The sequence below is a fragment of the Furipterus horrens genome, unplaced genomic scaffold, assembly GCF_987537825.1.
Source record: "Furipterus horrens unplaced genomic scaffold, mFurHor1.1.pri manual_scaffold_1, whole genome shotgun sequence".
NCBI lineage: Eukaryota > Metazoa > Chordata > Mammalia > Chiroptera > Furipteridae > Furipterus > Furipterus horrens.
Genome location: NW_028327171.1, coordinates 174,945,661 through 174,971,765, shown reverse-complemented (window position 1 = coordinate 174,971,765; position 26,105 = coordinate 174,945,661). Strand labels below are relative to the sequence as shown.

Genomic DNA, 26,105 nt, shown 5'->3' with positions numbered 1-26,105 from the left:
TCTTAAAAAAAGAAAGAAAATAAACTACATAGTAATGTTATGAAAACAGAGCTTATTAAGAAGCCAAAATCTAGCAACTTCTAAAAATGATAGGATAAATATTTGTCTAAAGTCCATGTGCTTTGACATGGTATTAGATCTCATTTTCCATACACTAGGCAAATATTAATGAATGAAATTTTTCTCTTTCCTTGAAAACCAGAAAATTGATGGAGGCAATATTGTAATTTAATTGCATCTTTTCTTGTGTCTGATTAATCTTGCATACTCAAAAATGGAAAGAGTTGGGATTACTCTTCATGCTAAATTGATAACTTCAAGTAAGTCAATGGTATTGTCTGAACATGGATTTTAATCTCTTGATTAAAAAAAACATTAAAACAAATCTTTAGCTATCTAATGATAGGAAGCAAATTATCATAGTGGGTCATAGTATTGTATATATTTAGAAAAAACACTTTTAACACAATAAATTAGAAATGCTATTTTTGAGAAATCTTGTAGGTATTAACATTTTTTTCAATTATCAATAAATTAAGCTACTCTTAAATGCAAATCTGGTCACTTTTCATGAAGTTGGTGCAGTTGTTCAAAACTGAAGTTGTGCTTCCCCTGAATCCTGAAAAACTTCACAAATAGCTGGAAACTAGGCTGGAATGCAACACTAACAAAAAAGTAATATTTTAAATTAAAATATTTTGTGTAGAAAACACTATTTTCTACATAATTAATAGCTATAATATTATCTGCTATGTATCCAAAGGGAGCAGAAAGACAAATATTTCCTTAGAGTGCACCCAGCCCAAATATAGTAGATTGATTGGCCATGTGACATCCCCAGAGGCAGTTCTGAATTGAGTACATGACTGCCTGTGTAACTCACCAAAAGGCCAGATGTTTCCACTAGAACGTTCCAAGGCTTGGCATCTGGGTCTTGGCAAGCCCCAGAGGTAGCTTTGGGTCTTGTGCCTATTTCTAAAACAGGGAGTAAAAGTTCCACAGTAGGCAGTCTAAATGATTCTGAAGACATGAATGGGAATGAAAAGTAATTCAAAATGACGCGGCTTTTAGTAAATTATTGGTTTTTCTGTATCAATTAAATATACTGAGAGAATGTCAAAATACTTTCAGGGCTTGAGATAATGATTTTTCTTTGGCTTTAAGCATGTTCAAAGTTAACTATCAATCAATTAAATTACTTTGCAGCAGCTGAGAATGTACAGCCCATCCACCAGTGGTAAAGAACAAAAACAGAAGGAAGGCAGCCCAGACTCTTATTGTCAGATTTCACATACCTTTAGAGTGCTTTGAACTATTCTTCCCATTTCTATAAAATTTAAGGCTTGAAACTGTAATATGGTTGATAGAATATAAAAATGAACTATTTTTTGGATATGATTTTGTAATATCCTATAAGGAATAAACAATAGATTAGATGAAGAAACGTATAGAATCAATATTTTTGGAAGAAAAGGTAGAGGAAAACACCCAGAGCTGCAAGGAGGAAAAAAGAAAGAAATCAAAAGATATCTTGAAACAAATAAAAATGAGGACAAGTGATCCAAAATCTGTGGGACACTGTGAAAGCAATGCTAAAAGGGAAAGTCATAGCATTACAGGCCTATCTAAAAAAAAACAAAACAAAAAACAAGAACAAGCAATGTGCTTTATTATAGTATTAGCAGAACATACAGGGATTTCTGCTTTACCTTTACTAAGGATACAGCAACAAATTCAAGGAGGAACCCTGACACTATTATTGCTCTAGTAGAAAGCTAGATGTAAAAAGAAAAAAATATTTTCATTTTTAAATGAAAATAATTCAGGAGGATATTTAACAATATTGCAGTAAAAAATAACTTTGAAATAGAAGCAAGTTCATGATAAGAGACCTCCTGTTATAAAATTATTTATTTTTATTCCAAAGATTACATCACTGATAGTTCCCTTCTTAAGATATATACCCTGTCTCATTTCTCTAATACTTAACACTAAAAGTTAGTCACAGCACTCTTACCAGGCTTCTGTTTTTTTTAGTTAAAGATCATTAGTGTTAGTTATTTATTTCTAGTGCCGCTTAAGTGATGAACAGAATAGAAACAGAGGCATGAATACATAGAATAGACTGACAGCTGTCAGCAGGGAGGGGGATTGGGGACCTCGATAAAAAAATGAAGGGATTAACCCAGACACACACACACACACACACACACACACACACACACACACACAGTGTGGTGAGTGGTAATAGTCAGAGGGAAGAGGGTTATGCGGGGTAGGTGGAGGTGGGCAAAGAGAAAGAAAATGGGGACAGAAAGACTTTGTTTGGAGTGACGGGCACATGATGCCGTGTGCAGATAATGTTTTATTAGCCGTACACTTGAAACCTGTATGGTTTTGTAAACCAATGTCACCCCAATAAATTCAATTACAAAATTTAAAAGAAAAAAAGAATATTATTATATCAATGTATTTGTGTGTATATATATGTAAATATATATATTTCTAAACATTCCTGGTATTCGAATACTGTAAACATTTAATACCAATAGCTATATATTTTCATACAAATTTCATGTTTAATCACAAACAAAACCTCTCCTGCTTGTAAGATCCTCCCGGAGGCTGGCTTAGCATTTCACTTACATGGGGTTTAATTTTCATGAAGTAGATTTCTTTTTAAATTTCAAACAAAATCACTGTAATCTATGTTAGATGCTCATTTAGCAGTAGTATTTCTGAGAGGTGGTATTGACTTCCAACAGTGGCATCAAGAGGACACTACGTACATTAAATCAGGTTCTCTTTCTGAGGATGGCAGTGTGAACGCAGCTGGGCCCCCCACCCCGGTTGTGAGCCCAGCCCTCGGCAGAAGCAGTGAATTCAGCCATAACTATAGCTGAGTCTGATCATTCTCTTGATGAAATTACACTGATCTAATTTGCACGCTGTGAAGACATTTGGCACTGGCTGGATCTGAGCCTTGACATCTTCATTGGAACTAAAAGTACACTAAGAACTGACATTACATTTTACATTCTCTTCTGCCAGGCTGTGGCATTTCATCCTCTTTAAAGGCATTATTTCAAGAACATTTAATTTGGCTTGGATACGCCTGCCATTTTGCTGGGTGGAACACACTGTGCCAGGAAAGCTCAGCTGTAATAAAGTTTGGCACCAACAGCCCACCATATACCTGCACCATCCTGTGCAATTTAATTGGCATTCAGCGGGTTGATAAATGGATTGGCTTAACGAGACAATATACTTGACATATGCAGGGCTCTCCTGAGGAACAGGATTCATTTTTTCACTTTGCACATCAACATGTTACAGATACCAACACAGTCACCTCCAGCAGCTGTGTGGCAGCCAATGGATGCCGTCCACCCGGCTGACCGACAACACTGTTATCTTCCAAGCGTCTCCGTCCTTCCTCCTTCAGCACCAAGCAAAGTATGACTTTTAAATTTCATTGTCTTTTGTATTTTCCCAAACATGAGGAAGAAGATAAACCCTATGTTTTACTTGTTTACATAAATCTGTATTTCTCTAGGAGATCAAACAGCCTTGTGGTCTAACCAAATTAGTTTTACCTGCTGTAAAACCGTGGCGGTCCTATAAATACAAGTAATTCATTAATAAAAGTAATAATGAAGTCTAAGTATAACTACTGACATATGAAATCCTGTATAGGAGCAAGTGGGTGCCATTCTATTAATTAATTGAAACAACAAAGAGACACCATTTTTCACTCCTCAGATTAGCAAAGATTAAAGAGAACCACAATGCTGAGTGTTGGCAAAGGAGTGAGGGAGTAAGTGCCTCGTGGGCTGCAGGGGGATTTTAAATTAATACAATTTTTCTGGAAGGCAATTGGCAAAATGTATCAAAAGCCTTAAAAATGGGCATAGACTTTCACTAAAGCACTTCCACTTCTGAAAATATGTCCCAGGGAAATCAAGACATGTCAAAGATGAATATTCAATGATGATCAACACATTGATTATAACAGGGAAACATTTGAAAACAATGCAGATATCTAAAAAATAGATTTCCTAAATAAAATATGGAATACTTATATGCTAAAACACTATGAAGACATTAAAATTCTGTAGTAGAAATACATCATGAAAAAAATGGTTCTGAGTATTATAAAACATGTTTCACTATTAGCCATTTTCTGTGAAAAGTTTATATATCAATATATCTATACTCACACTCAAAAAAGTCAAAGGACAAATATCAAAATAATGTTTGTCTCTGGAGGTGAGATTAAGGAGTTCCTTTTTTCCTTAGTTTTTATCTTAATTCTAAAGTAAAATTTATTTAAAGGATTTAATTAAGATGGCATTTCAAACTTCTCGGGTAATTTCTAGCTGACAACAATGTGATTTTTGGAAAGTCTTTTACTGTGTTATAATTCAAATCATGTCCATACAATTCAATTCTTCTCATGGTTCTAGGTTATTTAACTAGGTTATTTAAGTATTCACTTAAATAACGGTCCAGATAAATAATCCATGCCAGACAAAAGACATTTTTTTATACTTGCATCTTCCCAGGATTTCTCCTGTCACTATTAACAGCTTAGTAGTAGAAAGCAGCAGATTTCTAAAACACAGTTGACATTCAGAAGACATCTGGAGTTTATATCTCCTACTCATAGTCCTTATTAAATAAAAATTGCTTGGTCTATTCTGTTTTTTGTTTGTTTTACAATGCTAAACATTTCTTTAAAAGATAGAAAATATAAAGATACATGTATGAAAAGATTATTTATTTAGATTTGCTAAGGCCCCATGGGAACCACACTGTGCCTGGCCATAGGGAAGTTAGGATACCTGCCTTCAAGTCTGCCCAGGCAAAGAGAAAAGCAAAGATAATTGAGATGAAATGATAGTGCTTTAAAAGGGAGACCAGCTTAGAGAAGCCAAAGTGCTCTATAATGACCAGTTGTAGGGTTTGGTCAGCTTTCCAACCCAGGCAGGATGAGATGCCACATGAGCAGTGTCCAGGACAGCGGCAGTGCTGATCACAGCTTAGAGTCCTCTACACCCCACACTACCTGCTTCTGGCTCCCTTCCTGCCTCTGAGGTGGACTGGACACCCATAAGCCACTGCCCCTCATGTCAATGGGGTGCCCATTTGAGGCTCTCCATTGTGCTCCAAAGGAAGTTCCAAGATGCAAATAAGCTCAAGGAAATGAAAAAATGAAACGGTGTGTGACAATTTCTAATTACTGCATAAAAACAACATATGGAAACTTCATTGTCCATTTCATCTCTCAACATGTACCATCAAGTCAGACTTCTTTTACCCAAATCACTCTCTGGAGCATTTGGCTCTGCTTTGCTTTAAAAAGAGGGCATTTAATTTTTTTTTTTCCTGATGAAGATAATATTTTTTACTTTAAACATCTTGATCATTGGAAGGTTTTCATGACCTTACTCTATTTTCCATTTGGGTTTTCTCACTGTACATTAGTTAGTCAATTCTATTCCCTAGGGTTGTTCACAACCTGGATTGAAGTTGTTCATTCTTCAAAAGTTTAAATTAACTATCCCTAAGTACCTTTTATAAATGCTTGAATGAGTTCCTAATCACTTATTAGAGGAGGCAGAAGGATTGATTCAGCACTTGTAGTCTGCATAAATGTTCTAAAGGCAGATGAACAGGTCAAAAAAGAAAAATGAAGCAGACAATGTTTGGTAAACTAAAAAAATAACAGGCAAATAAAAAAACAAATGTTAATGAAGCCCACGTGTTGAGTAGAAAGACTTAGATTGGGGCTCAGCAGACCTGGAAACTGGCCCCTGATTAGCCTCATTTATACCAGTGTGATTTAAGCAAGTCTTCACTTCTCTCACCATCTGCTTTAAAATGGTGATTTAGACTATAAGATTTCTAGGATTCCTTCCCTGTGTCCTGAATTCTCAGACTATAGAATGATTTAAGGACTACTTGTTTTCTATATGGGACGAGCCATACCAAAGGTTGCTTGCATTAAAATGCTAATCTTGAAGTAATGTTCAAGAGTTGATGCAAAACCAAAGACACAAGCATACATCAAGTTCCTGTCCGCTAAAAGCAAAACCTTCCAGCTTCTGCTCTCATCCCTGCTGGCTGCAGAAGCAGAGGCAGTTAATGGATCAGAAAAAAGCTGGTTACCAGATGTCCTGGCTTATTAACACGCACATCGCATTCTGTACCGGCATTCACAGAGCAAGCTGTGTGGAACCGAGAGATGGCAAAGGGAAACTTCTCTCAGATGAGCCTCAAAATGTGGGTGTGCTTTGGTAAATTTCAGGAATGGTCGCTACATAAGTTCCTTTAAGCTGCTGGCAGGCATTCTATCTGGCAGGAGCTTGCCTGGGTTACAAAGAATACCCTCTCCAAGGTCATAGGATATCACGCCTCTCTCAGCCCTTCCTCCTTCTTCTAATCTCTGCAGAATTGCTGATGTGACCCCATATATGTGGAAAGAGAGACAATGATAATAAACTTAGGAACGATGCAAAGGAAAGGCCAATTCTGTTTGATTGGTTTTCACCACAGCTAATTTTAAAGCCACCCATTGTTCAGCTCTGCAGTCTAATTTTATGTTAATATCCTGAAAGTTGTCAAATCTTGGCAAAACCTATGCATAAATTACACAGAAAGTAGCTCACAGGAGGGGGAAAAGTAATGACTGTCATGGATAGCCAAACCCATTAATAGTCTGACAAGCAATAACCCAGGAGCTCTGGTCAACTGCTGCAGACATCTGTGAAACTTTTGCAATTAATACCATTTTTTTCTTTTCTTTTTTTCTTTCTTTTTTTTTTTTTGTTGGAAGAGGTATCAGCTGTGAAATAACATGCAACGGCCTGATAATTATCAGCTCTGCTAGCAAGGGCAAGTTTTATCATCTCTCTTGGCTGACCATTGACCTACTTTTCACAAAAAAGCAACTTAAAAAATTTTTTTTAAGTAATGCCATGATTCTCAACATGGAGAACAACAGTCTCTATGAAACAGGTACAAATGGTGTGTGGCTACTCAAACAATAAAAAATAAGATGGTTCAATCTCTTGTTCATTACTGATTTTTTTTTTTCCCTGTGAAGTTAAGAAGAAATAAAGATGAAGAGGCACCATCTCTCTTAGGTCCTAGACTTGCTGGTAGATCATTTTATTGTGCCTTCTCCTACCGCTTTCCATGTCATTCCAGTCACTTTTTCTGTGGCTAAGGGTTTCAGGGTAAAAGAATTGGTTACTGTTCATGCTGCTGGTGGTTAAAACATTTGCATATCCTCTGTAAACATGTATATGTATAATGCACACACACATAATCTATTGCTCATTGTCCCAAAGAATATTGCTGGTAGAATTAGTTGAGACTCCTGTGATGCCTCTAAAGGCTACTCAGCATTTCCCCAGAGCTGTTACAGCTGATGCATCTAAGTAGAAATTCAAAAATTTTTTGTTAAATAGATGGATTAATGGATGGATGGACAGATGTTAGCAGGACATATTCCCATTGATGACCTTATTGAAGCTCCGTTTGTTGATTTTTATGCAGAACTTTTTTTGCTGCTTAAAAGCATTGCCCATGTGTAGGGTTTTCCCAGAGAATGTTGACAAGAGACTTGCTCTTCTTAAAGCTTATTACAATCTGAAATGCCTGTGTTACAGAATCATTCAGTAAACAAACTCTTTTTGAGCTCCTGCTTTGTGCCGGGTCCTATGCTTGGAGTTGGGGATAAGGAGATGAAAACAACAGTTTTTGCTGTCATAGAGCGCACAGAATGGTCAGGGCAGCCATGTGGAAAGGTGACTCCCAAAGTACAGGGCACATCCTATAATACAGGTTTCAACTAACCTTAAGGACCAGCACTCTCCACCTGGTACTGCAGGGAAAGATGTGACAGTAGCAAAGCATGGCCTGGCAGAGAGTGAGGAAAGGCTTTTCAAGGCTTAAGGTCTGCATATGTAGAGACACAGGCAGTAAAAGGGCACAGAATTGCAGAGAATACTGACAGCCGTTGGCTAGAAGCAGAAGACATGGGAGAATTTGGCAGGAGATGAGGCTGGAAAGGTGAACTGAGGTAAGATAAGGAGTAGTCTTGGCTCTGTTCTAGTGCCTGAAGAGTTTACCCTACAGGCAATTGGGGGTGAATGGGAAGCCTGTAGGCAGAGTAACAGGTATTGCCTATGATGACCGTAGCACGGGGGGTGGGGGGCAGCTATGAGGGAGAAGGAGAGAGGGAGTGCAGAATCATGACAGAAAGGCCAGTGAGAAAGTTATGTTAACAGCCTGTAGAGAGACTATGATAAAGGAGAAGCAGCAACAGATTTCAAAGATATCTCTGCAGCAGAACTGTCAAGATTGGGTGATTTGATTGCTTGTAGGGGTAAAAGAGATGTATAGAGGGATGACTCCTAGCTTTGTGTAAATGGCCAAGCTTTTAATTAAGACAGGGACACAAAAAGCAGCTGGCTGGGGTAGGTGTAGGAGTAAGGGAACTGTACAAACAACATGTGAAATTCCCAGAAATTGGTTTTTAAAAAATAGTACCATTTCCAACTACCGTTGTAAAGCCAGCAAATCAAAAAAGAACACAACAAAATCTAACAGAACTTATCAAAGGCAAATGCAATTGGAAAGACTTCCTTTTAATAAAAAATCAGGAGGAAAAAAATAACTAAAATATACAAATAATAAATTACTCTTTTGAACTTAAGGAGAGCTTATTAACAGGCAGCTATTTATAGCTTCAGAGTTCTGAGGTTTCTGAACTGGCCACTGAATGAAATGCTCAACCTCACCTATTTCTTTTTTCTTCCCTGTTATTGTAATATTTACCAAACAAAAATTATATTCATAAAATACAGACACCCCAAACAGTCATAGTCTTCAATTTGGCAAGACATGTGGATTCCTCTCCAGCCTTGTCAGAATAGAACATATTCTGGACAAATCAAGGAAGAAGGACCAGAGGAATCACATAAATGAATGCCAGTTGTCTGAAAAACAAATTTGCTGTCATCTTGGGACACATCATTTTTAGAAACAATGACCCATTTGGCAGCCTCACACATGTTCCCATCTCTAAAAGCTTTCTAACATTCCAGGCTTTACTTTATTTAGATTTGGGATTTTCTTCAGTGAAGCAAGTGCAGAATCTTAATTCCATTCAGTATTACTCATTCCATTCACACAATTTTTTTTTCTCATTGTGTTACCAAATCTTGTTTCACTCCCTCAACGACCTTATCTGGGCCCCTCATATCAAATGGCGGCAGTGTGGAATGTCTAATTATTTCACTGTTGAACTTGTACAGCTGTCCTAGATGGTCTGTTTAATAATGCTAGCCCTCTGGCTTTTGAAAACAGCCTTTGTTACATAAAAGATATGGCTTTTCTCATCAGAAAAAGTTTCATTTTGGCCCAGTCAACAGCTAAACTGAGTTAATATTATCTAAGGTATCAATCTCTACATTTTTTAGTTTCCACTGAATTTTTATTAATTACATAAACCTTATAAAGAGTATGGAGTTAGGTATACCAGAACCCAGAAAATATTCCATCTGTCTCCAAGCATCTGACAATATCACTTTTAATTGAATTTTGAGACTTTAAATGGTTCTCTTAGCATACTGTGAGATTTCCAGAATATGTGAACTCAAAATCAAAAGAAATTGCCTGGAGAAATTCTAGCCCATAGACATAAGTTGAAAGAGATTCTGGGGAGCTAAATGTTTTTCCTTTTGAAAGGAAGGTCAGACTAAGTTTCAGGGAAAGGAAATGGGGTTATAGAACCGAGTGGTGATCCAATCAAAGAACAGCCCTTTGTTGAAGAAGAGCAGGGTGGTGGGGTCTCAGGAAGCCGAGAGAGTGAAAGCCTTTGACTCCTGAACCCACGGTCTCTACATCCCTTAAGGGAAGTGTTTCCATGTTAATTACTCTTTTGTTCCTTGTTGTTTCTTAACTTGATTTCTATTGTAGGGTGATAATTTTTGTCCCCTCCCCATCTTTTGGATCTTTAGATACAAATAGTGATTCTTCCAAATTCTTTGTAGAAATAGCCTAATAGACTGTTTTACTTTTTCATTTTATTTAGATTCTAGTTGTAAATCCAACTGTGTTGCTATGAAATGAATGTAATTATTTCAACATTATAACCAGAAGTAGTTAAGAATATATATGTTGTTCTTCATTTTATAAGTCAACTTTTATAATATATTTCACTTACTAATTAATAATCCATGAATAATTGTTCATTTGAGGTCATTAGGACACACTTAAAAACTTGAATCAATTCTTCCTCAAAAGATAGTTTTATATATTTACATAGGCCAAATAAAAATAATAAAAAGATAAAAGTCCTTCTTAATAATTACGTGAAAAAAATATTTACCACTTCTTCCTGATTGCAAATATCTTTTAGAAAAAAAGCTAGAATTGAAATCTGTTTTCAGATATATTTGAATCTAAATAAAGCAACATCTTTGTTATGTTTATTTTGCAAAGAAGAGTTAAGCTCCACTACCATACTCATGAATATTTAGTAAAAAAAATGATTAGGGGCACTATTTTGCAACTACATCAGTTAACCTGTATTCTTATGTCTATAGACACTTTCAATATACTGATATAATTGTGTGAGTAAACATATTCCTTTAAAATTACTATACTTCAAACAAAAATTATATCTAATATACTGCATTAGAGTGGATATCATTTTTCTCTCTTTAGGATGAATGGGCTAATTTATAACTTGTCAAGGGTCAGCAAGGCCAAATGCTCTGAGTAATACAGAGAAAACCCATCATAAAATGGCTTAAGAGTACAAAGAGGGTCATTGATTTTTGAAGTATATAATCTCTGGTTTTCTGCTTTATATTATGGACATTCCTCTGTAACCCCCTTTTCCCCTAGATTAAGTCAGCAAACGTGGTTGGAATGTAGAGGAAGCCTGGGGCCCACATTTGGGCCCAGGACCAGCTCTTTAGTAGTTCAATGTTTGCATTGCTCACATGTAACTTCTTACCCTCCCTACCAAGGGTGAAGAAGGACCAGATCCTGCTAGATGCCATCCATATCCATTCTCTCCCTCTTCCTCAGGAATACGTTTATTTGAGGTAAATATGCAAGCAGCCTAAAGATTACATTTTTCTTCCTCGTATACAGTTAGGCGTGGCCAAAGGACTAAGTTCTGGCCCATGAGATGAAATAGACTTCTAAGAAGGCTGCTTCCAGGGGGCTGATTCATCAGGGATATTGAAGGTTTTATTCTTTTCTTCTGAAGTTTGGACTGCAGATGTGATGCATGGAGCTCTGGTTGCCATCTGGAATTGTAAAGTAAACTTGAGGATGGAATAGGAGCCAAGAAATAAAAGGGTCATGGGTTCCAAATGATTGGGTTGCTGTCACACCAGCCTGGACCCCCAATTCCAGATTTCTTGTATTAGAGAGAGAAGTAAACTTACATGTTTTGAAAGTCACTATTATTAAGAGTCTTCCATTACATGGATCTAATTCAAGGTGATAAGAGGAATTGTTTTCATTCGGTTTTGAGGTTATTGGAAAGAGGTAGTATGACCTTCAGTTTCTCTTTATATACAGGGTTACATGTGATAGGATGTAATAATAATAATGATATTACCATTTAATAGAAACTTTGCCAGTCACTGTTGGAAGCTCTGCTTAAGTTAATTATATATAATTATATATACATATATAGGTAGTGTGTGTGTATATATGTGTGTGTATGTGTGTGTGTGTGTGTGTGTGTGTGTGTGTGTAGAGAGAGAGAGAGAGAGAGAGAGAGAGTTACATAAATAGCAAAACCACCCTGAGCCCTAGGGAACTACCAGCTTAGCAAAGTGGCCCCTCAGACTCAACATTGCTAGCCTTAATTGGAGGGGGCGGGGAGAATATAGGTCAAAGGTGCAAAGGTTCAAGTGTCATATAACACTATAGAAAACCAACCAACAGCAATGCATTTGTACCCCAGAATTTTGTTCAGGGTTTGCTTCAGTAAGGTAGTAAGAGCACATTCTGATACTGAAGCAATCATGGAAAGCTGTATGAAGATCCCTGAAAGAAAATCTCTTCAGAGCTATTTTGTCTTCCAACTGGAAAGAGTAAGAGAGCATGCTCTCATTGTTTTGATTAAGATAAAAGAATTAATAATGACATGGAAAACAATACTTTCTCCTCCATTGTTGTTCTGCTTTGTGTTGTTGCTGCTATTTATTTGGCATTGAACACCATCTAAATACATAGGACCATAAACCCTAAAAACTGGATAAGCCCCTTCTGTCAGGGTGCTGTAGGCTACATACAGGAAAAAAAGAAGAAGAAAAAAAAAAAAAGATCTATAAAGCTCAAAAGCCTCAACTAAGAGATGAGAATCACCCATATGAATAATCAGGCACTGCACATTAGTCAACTTTTTAAAAAATCAACTTGTATCTAATAACAGTTAAGACTAAACCTCCTTTTGTCTCCTCATATGCAGATAAAGTCAAACCAGAGAAAATGCTTATGTTCCCTGAAGCTCTCAGATCTCAAACTTTAAAATGCCTGCTGACAGCAGCCTGGTTTAACTCCAAGAGACTAACCATTTTTGGCAACTGGATTTCAAAAGGGAAAAGGGACATGAGAAGGAAGTCCTTCGGAATAGATTATGGCTGATATCCTTGCCAGGGAAGAGGAAGGTCACTGCCTCATTGTCTGTGGCCATGTAGAGAGAACAGCATTGACAACATCCTGAATATTTGGGGAATGCTTTATGAGAATTTGGAAAACACAAAGAAAAAAGAATGTCAAAGCCTGGCTAAACCTTGAATGGCATCATTAGAAAAACAGACAGTTCTTAAGGTACTTTCTTATACCTTTTACATATATTTTTTAATATAATGTATATGAGGACAGTATTTTCCCTGATAACATTTTTCTTTGCTTAGCAACGTTTTTTTTCTTTCTCAACAATTCTCTGTATATTTCACCATAATACCCAGTATCTGAATATTTCAAAATGTTGAGGTGCTTGATAGAAGTTTTCATTCTAATATATATTTTTTTTGTTTATAAAACCATATAATTCTGGCCAGGAGCAAATATAAACTAACATAATTGCTACTTTAATGAGACTACAGACAATGCTATTACTATACTGCTATAACTTAAACAATTATTTTTGTTCTTTTTAAACTTTTAAATCTGGTACTTTTCAGACACAGCTGGCTGTCATTTTTAGCTAGCTAGTTGTCCTGGGCAAATATAATGACCTTGAGGTTCCAGGTCTTGTAGCTGGTACAGGATATACCCGTTTTTAATATCAGAATCATGACTACTGACCACGTTACCCATTCTCACTTTTGAGATGCCATAATACTGTCTCATCTATTCATCTTGAAGGCAGGGGGCTGGGGGTAAAGCTAGACTGGGAAGAGAGTGTAAAGGCAGTGGGAGCAGACCAAGTTGAATTCTCTGTTTCTCTATAAATTTCTAAAAGACTTTCAACCTCTGCCTTCAGTTACCAGGGATCAATGCCATGATTTAAAACTACTAATTGACTCAGGTATAGAGTCTTTACCTGGAATCCTTTGCTTATACTTCATGTGTTCTAAGCAGCATTTTCCTTAGATTGCTTTCTTATTTCTGACCCCAAAGAAAACTTATTTTGGGGGAAGGATAATATTACCACTTTGTGATTCTATATTGCTTTAGAGTTCTTCAGTAATGACAGTAAAAGGGAATTCTATGAACAGATGTGGGGGAGCTCATGGGATTTGAGAGGTAACTAGTGAACCAGGTTTGGAATAAGACTGCTCCCTCTTCAGCTGCCACAAAAGGAAATGAAACGTCACCATTTCTTCTGCCTTTGCAATACTCTGACTAGGGAAAGAGAGTTTTATTGAATGAATTTAGTCCAAGGTCTAGTGTCATCCAGTGAAAGGAACAAAAGGGAAAGTACCTAGCTTTACCACCACACTCAAACTGCACCCAATGGGGACAGACAGATCCCCAAAGGAAATAATCACAAGAATGGAGAATGGATGTTAGATGGTCATATGCAATAAATATTCACCTCTCTCTTTTTACTTTTGTGAAAGAAATGAGAAGACTTACTGACCATTAGCAGGAACATAGTACAGAAGAAAAACAAAAGTTTATTAAAAGAATTGAAGCTGAAGAAGGTGGGTATTTTTATACTAAAGGAAACCAAAAAAAAAAAAAAAACATGCCTCTGAGTTGAAGTAAGACTGTTAAATTTTAGTCTTGTGAATACTTCTTTTTGCTTCTTTCTACCTTCCTTTTTACCATAGGGTTCTGGAACAAAACTGAGTAAGGCATACTAAGTGCTTCCAAAGGTACCATCAGTTTGCTTGGCTAGTGGACTACTGTGGTTTTTTTTTTAAGAGGAGGGTTAGGATGAGGGAAGGAGAGAGCAGGGGGGAGAGAGAGAGGAAGACAGAGATAGCGATTTGTTGTTTCACTTATTTATGCATTCATCAGTTGATTCTTGTATGTGCCCTGACGAGGGAGCAAACCCACAACCCTGGAGTATTGGGATGATGCTCTAACCAACTGAGCTGCCCAGCCAGGTTTTGCAGAATCATCCATTTGATAACTTATTTACTTAAGTTTCAAAGTCATGAGGATAGAGTTTTGAAGGCTGGGTAGAATTTAGTTAAGTGGTGAATAGACAAGACTAGGTTTGGAGGACGTCTCTAGCTACAGAAAGTTGGTGCCATTGGGGCATGGAGTAATTCCTAAGGGTTCCTTGTATTCAAACTGAAATGTGGCCGGAGAGGGTAAAAGCACAAGTAAAGTCCAAATAGTTAGGAAAAACATATGATAAATTCATAAGCTCTTATGTGCATCAGAGTCTCAGCAATTGGAATGGTGAATACTTGGCTTTTAAATTCACCTGAACTCATCCTGTACTCAAGACATACATCACCAATTATTCAAGAGGCTGCTACTGATCAGCTGCATGGAAAATTACCCATTGCTCTCTGTCTCTGCCAAATCCATGTACTGTAACACTGCTTTCATTATCTTTCTACAATTGTTGAACTGGATCTCTTAAGATGCTTGACAATCTTGCTTCAAAAGCACTTATCTGCCAACCCATATCCTCTGCTTCAAGTCACAATGATCTACTTTCCATTTTTTAAAAAACACGTCCTCTTATTTACTATTTCATGACTTTGTATATGTAGTTTTCTTTTTCTCAAATACTCTGACCTTCTTACCCAATGGTAAACTTCTTCTTATCCTTTGAAGTATGTCATCCCTTATCTATGGTACCTTCCTGAATTCCACCAAACTGAGTTAGCTATTCTTACCCTTTGTACTCCTGTTAACACTTTGCATTTCTCTCTCTCTCTGTTTCTCTCTCTCTCTCTGTCTCTCTCTCTCTCTCTCTCTCTCTCTCTGTGTCTCTCTCTCTCTTATAACTTCCATTGAGTTTTAGTCTTTACATGTTTGGGTACATCATTAGGCTTCATGCCACTTGAAAGTAGACATACATCTTATTTTTCTTATTTACACTAACTTTAGTATAATTTGGCTCATTGTAAATGCTCAATAAATGACTACTAATTAAATAAATGAATGTCAACTGAGTTCTGTGGTCATTTTGCCATAACTGCCTAGAAAGGAGGGGTCTTTTGACTCAATGTTACATTTTTTCTTTCTATTGAAATGTATGTGTTTGAGATTCATGACTGTATTGTATTACCTACCTTCATTTGAAATATTTATTGAAGTTTATAGTTTTGCCTGTTTCATCTTGCTTAAACCTAATTTGTATATTGTTCTTTATAAATGTAAATTAAAGTCTGATGCTATTTAGGGAAGCTGAGATTAATCAAATCCCCTGTGTTTTACAAAGAATATTCATATTTATTATTTGAATTATATGTAATTCTGTTTATTTTAACAACATTTTTCTGGGTAGAGTTTTAAATCTCATTGACTAGATGTCCATTTTCAACCCCAACTCATCATATAGTATTCACAGGAGTGTTTTGTTTAAAAATGCGCAAAGGTATCTTATTAAATAATGTCACAAACATGAAGTTCATTATTATGCAAATGCCATCCTAGGAACAGATTTGTTAATTGCAACTCATTTGCATAATTAATGAACTCCCAAATGAATTATGCCTTTGCAGATTTGTGCACCATTGTTTTAAAATAAATTATAAAATACATGTCAAAGGAAGAGTGCTTTCTGGGTTTCCATAGCATTGTTTGAAAATTAATTACCAAATGCTTGTCATATTAAAATGAGTTTGTAGTTTTTACAATGTTATTTTAAAATTAATCACAAAATAAAATGTCACTGCATTAAAGTAAACAACTTGTTATTTTCTCTAAAAAGAACCACAGAAAATAGCACTTTAACTTCAATTATATTGTTTGGTATAGTGATTCTAATGATTTATTAATTTTGTCTTTACACTGTAACTTAGCAAAGTTGGTAGTTGTTACCATGTTAATGTTTTGGTAAATTGAGATTTAATTTAATTTTATTATGCAGTTTATTTTATATGATTGATGATTAATGCATTGCATATGAACCCAGGATGGGTTTGTTCGTGATAAATTGTAGCTTAAAGAAACATTCAAGGTCACTTAAAACTGTTATATAAATAGTATTCTTAAGGTTTATTTTATTGGAATTTTGACTGTTTCCAGTTAAAAATGCTTAAAAATATGTAGCTTGGATATCTTTCTACTAGTTCTGACACATGTAGTAGTATAATGCCTTTCTTGGTACAGTAAAGGCTTTTGGTGCCTCACACTACTTGCTTTGCTCAACGGAAACTCTGTTCTTGCACAGGAGCCATAGCTACTCCCCAGTTCTGGACTACACATTTCATGGAAAACCCCATCCACCCAAAAATTAGATGAAAAAAAAAATCTACCTAAGCAACGATTCAGCCAAAATTACTTTCAAAACAATAGATTTGAGAAAGAGTGTTTAGGAATTCAGGTTGCCAACCAAAATAAATGCCTTCTTAAAACATTAAAATATAATAATTATTTCTGCCTAGTGATACAAGAACCTCTAGCAGTGAAACATTAGCCTCAAAGAGGTTTTTTTATGTGTTTGTTTTTATCAATAGTATTTCCTCTTTGCTATCTCTCCTTCTTCCTTCCCTTCAAACCAAACCACTTGTCTGGTTTATATTCTATTTTGTCAGTTCTTGACCATGAAATGTAAATCTATGGGAGAGGCCTTTGTTTGACATGATTGCAACTATGCAAATTAAAACCAACTAGACAATAATTCTTAAGTTAAAAAATAAACCATTTTGTGACCATTTTTTATTCTGTATAGAGCTGCCTTTCTAAACCCTTCCATGCTATTCCATGTTGCCCTTTTTGAAAATGAAAATGTCTTCTACTTCATACCTCATATGTAAATAAATGGCTCATGCAGATACTTGGTTTTGATCTTTTGCCATTTTCTATTCAATTCTAGCACAGATAGCACTAAAATGCTTTAAAACATATTTTTTTACAATCAAATCAAAGACTACTACTATTGTCTAAGCTATGATGCAACTCTGTACATATTCCTTTGTTTAAATACCATGAGATATTTTAACTTGACATCCTTTTTTTGAAGTTCTATATATCATTATGCTCCTAAGTACAGAACAATAAAACACCTAATATAAACTATCTCATGACTAAAATTTTTAGCGGACCAATAACCACATACTGAAAACATAAGTTAATTTGTATAGATGAGGGATATTTCATTATGAATACCCTTTGAGAGGGCTCCCATTGAATAAAAGCAGAAGTGTTCTGAGAGAATTTAATCCACAATTTCTCTTTAATGAACTGTAGTCTGCACAGCAGGTGCAAACATTTCAGTCTTGGAAAAGATGACATATTAATAAGAAAAAGAGTATGCAAAGATACACTTTTTGTTGCTTTAATGCCCACCTTTTTGTGAAGCTTTCTAACGGTTACCAGTCTACTCTTGACATAATCTTCATGGCCACTCTCTTTTAGACTAAATTCATTTCATTATATAAGTTACAGAAGCTTAAGTAGGATTGATATTTTATGAAATAGATTAGAATCCAAAATTTCTTTATGAAAATCATGGCTTTTTAACTGAGTTTTGGTGTCAATTTATACAGAATGTCATATATATTGGATTTAGAGAGGAACATTTTTAAGTTCTCTTGGGGGCCTTTTTAGGCCCTTCATCAAAGAATCCAATTGTTTTTTTCTGGAGTCTTTGTCCAACAGCTTTGTTGTCCAGAGCAATACCAGAAACCACGATATCCAAGTCTACCTGTTTTTTCTTTCTATGAGTCTACCAAGGAAAAATTGTTTCAATGCTACTTTGTAAACCAAAGCTATCTTTGAGACTGCAATATCTAGAATATTAGTTTCCTATGATTTCTGTTCTATTTTTCTATAATTCCTTTCTGATGATATTTCTGGGCATTAAACATGCTAATCCAAAATTTTAAGTTGAATATATATATTTCAAGCTACAAGTTAGAAAAACATTTCTCTCCAAACAAATGATGAGTTATAAACAGGTCATATTCTTCAAAAACTATTTTCAAAAATAAATTATCTTATTTCTAATAACAGAAATAATCTTCTCAAACAGGACTTTTATATAACATTGCATCTATTTAAGTACCTAGTAGCTTTTCTATCTCTGATGGTGGAAAGTTTCTAAAAATTGCTCAATATAATAAGGTTAAAATTACTTTTTCAATTAGATGTTTAGGTTGTATAGATCCATAGCCACAAAGAATAACAACCATTCTGTGGCTTTGACAGTAACACCGAATTCCATTTTATTTGTTTATTTTCTCATGTGAGTACCTATCTTCCTTTCTGATCCTTAACTTGTGATTGAAAGATTCACAGACTCATTGCATATTCATGCATATAATTTGAGATCTTTTTTCTCTAGAGTTCAAGTTGAAATACATTGTTGATATATGTCCACTGTGACATGACATTTTTTTGCAGTTACTTTTAATTAGAAATAAAATATTAATCCATTGAATTTGTGTGTAGAATGTATTTAGAGGAGCAGGGAACATAGAGAGGTATAGAGCGATGGAATTTTAATGAATTTATTTTAAAGAGTAGTCACTTTAACTTGAAGGTCAGGAAAGGTCTTTCTCTAATAGCCCCTTTTGTGATAGAGAGGAGGGAATTCAGAACGACTCAACTTACAGAGAAAACTGAAATCCTTTCATGGTTTGGTTCCTCTCGTTAACCCAAAATGGATAAAAAGCTTGTTTGCTCCTGGGCTTGAAAGCAAGAAACTGAACTTGTGACTTTCCTTTGGATTACAGCCTTCTGCTACTAAGATACCACCCTATGCTGAGTTTCAGTGAAGATAAAGTAAAGCATCTAAAGGAATTATATGAGTGGTTGGTCCACTGTCATGAAATTTCAGGTGTGTTCTGAAGAGAGGTCTAATTCTTAGAATTTAAAGAATCTGCCAAGGCTTGTCTGCTGAGAGTATCAGATAACTAATATTAAAGAAAAAGTGTGACCTATTTAGAATCCCATCTTGTTAACATAGCTGCTCTCTTACATTATTAAGTAGCTTCAAGAACTTCTACTAATTTAGATTATTTATTATGAAGACTTTCTGTACCCATGAATTTGGCAGTGAAAGTTGATCCATATATCCTGATTCTTTAGGATTTTTTTAGCTTCTTCTATTTGCTTCTATCAATTAAAATGATGGGGAGTCGGGGTAGCAGATGCTGATTCACTTTCCCCTGAAGAAAACAGAAACCTGCTCCAAAACGAACACACCTCTAAGTTTATGTGAATTATCAGATGCTTATGAATAATAAGTGAAGGAAGACAAAGTTATCTACCTCAATTAAGGTGATTAAAATTATCACATGAACAAGGAAAATTCTGAAGGAGGAATGTTGCCGTCACCTACTCAGGAAAGCCAGAGAAAAATCCCTTGGCTCTAGGGGAAAGAGCACAATTGATCTCCAATGACTGAGCATCTCCAAGCAGAGGCCACTCTGACCTGGCATGTGGCTCCTAAAGGAAGTGTGCCAAAGATAAAGTAAATAAGGATCATGGAGGACACACCTCTATGAATAGTCCAGTTAACCTGTCTGTTGTTAGGTATGCCTGCCTAGACTATACATTCCTTTCTACTTCTCATAGCCAATAAATCAGCCCCTGGAAGTTGCTGTCAAAAGAGTCAACCTTTCACTCAGAGCCATTCAACATCAACCTTTACTGAATATTTATTCAACCACATTCAATAAATATTTATTGAGTACATACAATTGCCAGATAGTGTTCTAGATGCTTAGGATACCTCAGGAACAAAACAGAAGGAACAGACGTGAAACAGATTGTCTGGGAGCTGACAAAAACTACTAAATATAGAATAAGTACTAAGTGACAACAGATACTAAAGCATATAAAATGTGTCCTTATTTGTGAGGAGTTTACAGTCTTGAATGAGGGGGGTTGATAAATATAAAAATGGTGACCTAGCATGCGCAGTAGCACATGATGAGTATTAGAATGCCTGACACAGTGACTCAACTGGACTAGTTAAAGAGCTGTAAAAATGTGCTTTCGTCACTAAAATACAATGTAGAAAGTTCTAAGAATCATAAACAAAGCAGTGCTGATTAGGTCCTATGGTAGCTTAGAGGAGGGAGACATCACTTCTGGTTAGTTATCAGAGAAGGCCTTATGGAAAACAGTCAGCATTCAACGGAGACTTATAAGATACGAACACATGAACGAACGAGAAAGCAACTTAACAGCAGTCAGTAAAGGAGCCTGATGAACAAGTGGGAGAGATTAGAAAGTGAAAAGGTCATTTCAAAGGTTATTACAAAAGTCAAAGAAGGTAGTCTAGGTAAGAATCCAGATACTTGTTGATGATTTTAAAATTATAATTGGTCACTTCTTCTTTCTTGATCCTCTACCATCTCTTTAAAATATTTTGTTTAAATCCCCAAATTGTAAAGATGTAATTTTCTTTATTATGTAACAGTTAGTATTCATATCCTATCTGTTTTCTTTAGTATATTTTATTGATTATGTTGTTACAGTAGTTCCAGTTTTTTCCCCTTTGCTCACCTCTGCCCAGTATCCCCCTTCCTTCCAGCAATCCCACCCCCCCTTAGTTCATGTCCATTAGTCATGCATATAAGTTCTTTGGTTTCACCCTTTCCTATATCATTCCTAACTTCCCTCTGTCTATTTTGTACCAACCGATAACACCCCCCAATCCCTGCACCACTTCTCCATTTCTCACCCTCCCCCCTCCCAGCTGACAATTCTCCAAATGATCCCCATACCTATGATTCCGCTTCTATTCTGGCTTGCTTAGTTGGAATTTTGTCTTTATTTTTTAGATTCAGTTGTTGATGATTGTGAGTTTGTTGTCATTTTAGTATTCACAGTTTTGATCCTCTTTTCCTTAAGTAAGCCCTTTGACATTTTATATAATAATGGCTTGGTGATGATGAATTCTTTTAGCTTTACCTTGTCTGGGAAGCGCTTCATCTGCCCTTCCATTCTAAATGATAGCTTTGCTGGATAGAGTAGTCTTGGTTGTAAGTCCTTGCTTCTCATCATATGGAATACTGCTTGCCAGTCCCTTCTTGCAGGCAAAGTGTCTTTCCAGAAATCATCTGATAGTCTTTTAGGCACCCCTTTGTAGGCAACTCTCCACTTCTTTCTTGCTGCTTTTAGGATTCTCTCTTTATCTTTCATCTTTGGCATTTTAATCATGATGTGTCTTGGTGTGGTCCCCTCTGGGTCCAGCTCGCCTGGGACTTTCCATGCTTCCTGGACTTGTATGTCTATTTCCTTCATAAAATTTGGGAAGTTTTCCTCCATTATTTTTTCACATAAGTTTTCAATTTCTTGCTCTTCCTCTTCTCCTTCTGGCACCCCCATAATTTGGATATTGGCACGTTTAAAGTTGTCCCAGAGGTTCCCAAGCCTCTCCTAATTTTTTTTCAATTCTTATTTCCTCATTCTGTACTAGCTGATTGTTTTTTTCTTCCTTATGTTCCAAATCATTAATTGGAACCCCGGTTTCCTTCCCTTCACCATTGGTTTTGTGTGGATTTTCCTTCATTTCACTTAGCATAGCCTTCACTTCTTCCCTTATGCATTTGCCATACTCAAGCATATCTGTCAAGCCTGTGAGCATCGTTATCACCAGTGTTTTGAATTCTGTATCTGTTAGCTTGGCTAGCTCCTCATCTGTTAGCTTGGCTAGCTCCTTGTCACTTAGTTCTCCCACTGTAACCTTGATCTGTTCCCTTTTTTGGGTTATACTTCTCTGTCTCCTCATCTTGACAGGCTCCTGTGTTTGTTTGCCTCTGTGACTTTAGTAGAGCTGTCTCTCCTGTCACTGCCTATCAGTTTTCTTTTTTAATTTTTGAATATTTAGGTATTATCATACACATATTCTATTATCAGGCTTGATTACTCTTTTCAATTGTGTTTAATATTATTTTTATTATTATAAAACAATTTTTGACATGCATTTCCTTAAATAACAATCAATGCTCATTTTTATTTATTTTCACTGTTTGCTGAAATCCTTGCTTCTCCTCTCCCCAACTTAGTAGGTAACAGATATATTTTAGTGATTTATTTTATAGCTCTACCATATGTCAAAATAATGAGGAAACAACACTGAAATGTAAAATTCTGTTAGAATTGTATTCCAATCACCCATGCTTTGTCTCTTATTGTGGCACCCAAGAGAACTATATGAAGTACTCGATCTTCCTCTCTGAGGTCAACTTCAGAAGTTTAAGGATATACTTGAAATAGTATAGTTTTCCACAACCTGTGTTTTCCCTAAATGGGTCTGATTGTATATGTTATGTGAATAATGGTGTGAGGGTGACTGTGGCCATGTGTGAAGGCAGCAGATTTTTGGCAGTGCACTAAAACCTTCACTTGTCTCAGAATAAATTATGCTCCGATCTCTGTATGTCCACAGTGGCAGGACAGCTGGCACCAGAGCCAAAGGGGTGGAATTGAGCAGTGATCTGGAAAAGAGTAGAGGGCCTTAGTAGCTGGGTTCTCTCTGCCTCCCGGTAGGGTCCCCACTAGGCATAACAGCCCTAGAAAAGGCAATAGGACAGTCAGTGGAGGAAGCATAGGATTCCCTATTTTCTTATGTCTATACATTCCTTAATTCAAAAAACACGTATAGATCACCTGATTTATTCCGAGGATATAGTATGTGTTAGGGGCATAGTTAAACTTCTGCCATGAACTTGGACTGCTCACAGTTTACAATCTAGCAGTGGGGGTGATAAATGTGAAACAAATTATTATATGAGCTACATCCTTACAGTTGCGACAAACGGTACAAGTGAAGGCGCAGAGTGCTTTGAGGGAGGATTCCTAGAACACAAGGCTGCGCCAGCATCTCCAGAACAGAAGAAAGTACAGCTGATGTTGTTTTAAATATGACAATTATAACGTCAGAATAAATTATAAAATTCTATTCTCTCAAGGAAACTGCAGTATAAATAATATTGCAACAATGGCAAGAAATTTAGAAAACTTTAACTGTATGATAAACTATGCATTAAAATTTTGTTGTAAAAAACGGCAAGGAATCTCTGGAACTTTCTCCCACAATCTTTTAATAATACATATTGTCCAGAAAAGGAAGGAAATCTCATCTGAAATCTTATGCACCTGTGTGGCTAGTCAATTATTCACAAATCATCATGGATCTGATATATATTTTCTCTACGTAATCCATGAGACAGTCAATTTGTAATGCTAAACAAAATTTGCACATAAACCTTAAACATAGCAGTGCAGATAGTCTCTGAAATTCCATTTATTCGCTTACTGTGGGATATTTAGAAAAATTAGATGTCCACACACATCATCTTAGCATGTGTCCATCTGTCATCTATAATTACCAATAAACATATTGCTGAAATAGTAGTGGTTAAGCATAGATACCCTGATGATGAATGACTCTAGGCATAGATCATATAAATGATCACAGAGCTACACAAAGGTGGCTACCAGACCAGCCACCAAAAATAGAGAAGCAGGAGCAACCCTCGATTGTTTGTTCATATGCTTCATTTCTAAGGATTCTTGAGGTAATTTTTATAGTATAAGTTATTTCAAAATAAATGAGAAAAAGAGGTTGGTAAATATATACCACTGGAAGAACCCAGAAAGTGGAGGCTACTGTTGTTCTTTAAACAGTATGTTTATAAAGGTTCTTTAGCTGCATTTGCTAAAAGCTGAATCAAAATATATTATTCTTGTTGATGTTCTTGAATTCCAAGCACCTCTAGTGAAGGATTTCTTTCTTAGGCTATAGTGGGTTTGTGAGAGAGACCCTGGCTTGGTCCTTAAGGAACCTCTTTTTTTTCTGAATTGAGATCTTTAGAATGATGAATGTAGAAGAGGCAGTTTTTGGAAGTTCCCTGTTCTTTCTATACCTGTCATTATAATCAGAGAGTAAAACAAACAAACAAACAAACAAATAGGAAAAAACCCCTTCTCAAAAGTATCCATAATATGGGGTTCTCCAGACAGAAATACATGTGCTTCTGGTTTTTGCATTGTAAGATAAATAAACCAAAGGAGTAAATGATACATCCTCCATAAAAATAAGGATTACTGTTTCACAACACTCTTTTTATTGTCACCAAAAATTAAAATACTATATAACATATGTATAGTGCTTTTTAGACTATAAGGATTTTAACTACCATATGTTATCTCAGCTCTAGTCAGAGAGAGCTGGAATGGGTCCTAGCCGACCTTACACTCACCCAGTAAACAACCATCCAAATGACGAGAGAACTAATCCCTAGTCTTCACAGAGCAAAAGGCTTCTTATCTGATGTGACTGAAACCCACCACTACTTGTTTAATAAAAAAATTTTAAAAGTAGGTTAAAGCTAAGAATCACCGAAAATGATACACACGTATCTTAACATGTTAATTTAACTTAAGAAATATACTCATTCGTTTGCCAAAGTTCAAATGTAGGGCCAAGATCATTTCTTTGGTATGGGGTCACTGACTGGAAATCTGAGTTGACTTGTTGCACAAACAAATCCATGCCAATCCTCAATAAGTGACAGTTATTTTGTTTGCATTATTTTGCATATGTGAAAAAATAGCTTAAAGACATAGATGAAGCAATGCTAGGTTTTTTCTTTTTCTCAAACTAATCTGTTTTCTTATCTGCACTTAATTTGAAAGCAATGTCAGTGAAATTTTCAGAACTTTACAAAGCATGAAATTTAGTGTTCACAGAAACAAAAATGCTTTTTATCAATTATACCTCATTTGTTTATTTAACTAAATTTTATCATTATAAGAAAAGAAACAAGTGGCATAAACAAGGTGAGATTAAATAGAACTGAAACATGTAATGAATAAAATTCATGAAGAAGCAGCAGAGGTGTGTGCTTGTCCTTAGAGAGCCTGTTTTCACACGTATCTGGGTATCATGGGGCAGGGAGATCGGACAAGGTTAGCAAGGCCAGCAAGTTGACCAAGTGTGTGTGTGGGGGGGGTCTATTAAGAGAACATCCATGGTAATTGTTATATATTAGGTGTTTCTCAAGAGTTGTTGTGATATGTAGATTTGTGATATATAAAATTTGTTAAAAATTATTTGATATTTCCACACTGAATAAGAGTTTTATAAAATCTCAGGACTATTGGGTCTACTCAGCATGACCCAGTCTCCTTATTTAACTATGAGAATCAGCAATTCTGCTGGTGGAAAAGCAGTAGATACTGGCCCATGTAATATTACTTTAAGAGCTCCAGGAATCCTGTGACTCCCACTCAAAGATATGTATTCTTCACTAACTATTGATACTATTGATAACTGAGAGTCTTCTACCTTAGGATCTTTATTTGTTTAGGCCAGTGGTTCTTAAAATTTAGGGGCATAAGAATTTCTGTCAGTGCACTAACTATTACAATGGAGATCAGAGGCTCTGACTAGAGATTTTGACCTTTTGGCAGAATCTACAGAATCAGCTTAACAAGCATCACAGTAATTCAAGCATTACTCTTGC

At 36.0% G+C, this 26,105-nt stretch overlaps 1 long non-coding RNA gene across 1 annotated transcript in view; it reads left to right on the top strand.

Annotated features, from left to right (window-relative positions):
• The first annotated feature begins 12,715 nt into the window (after positions 1 to 12,715).
• The window catches only part of LOC150022322 (uncharacterized), a 98,492-nt gene continuing 85,102 nt past the window's right edge, over positions 12,716 to 26,105 (top strand). The window contains exon 1 of the long non-coding RNA XR_016509331.1: positions 12,716 to 12,870. This is a non-coding gene — a long non-coding RNA (uncharacterized LOC150022322). The remainder of the gene's footprint in view (positions 12,871 to 26,105) is intronic.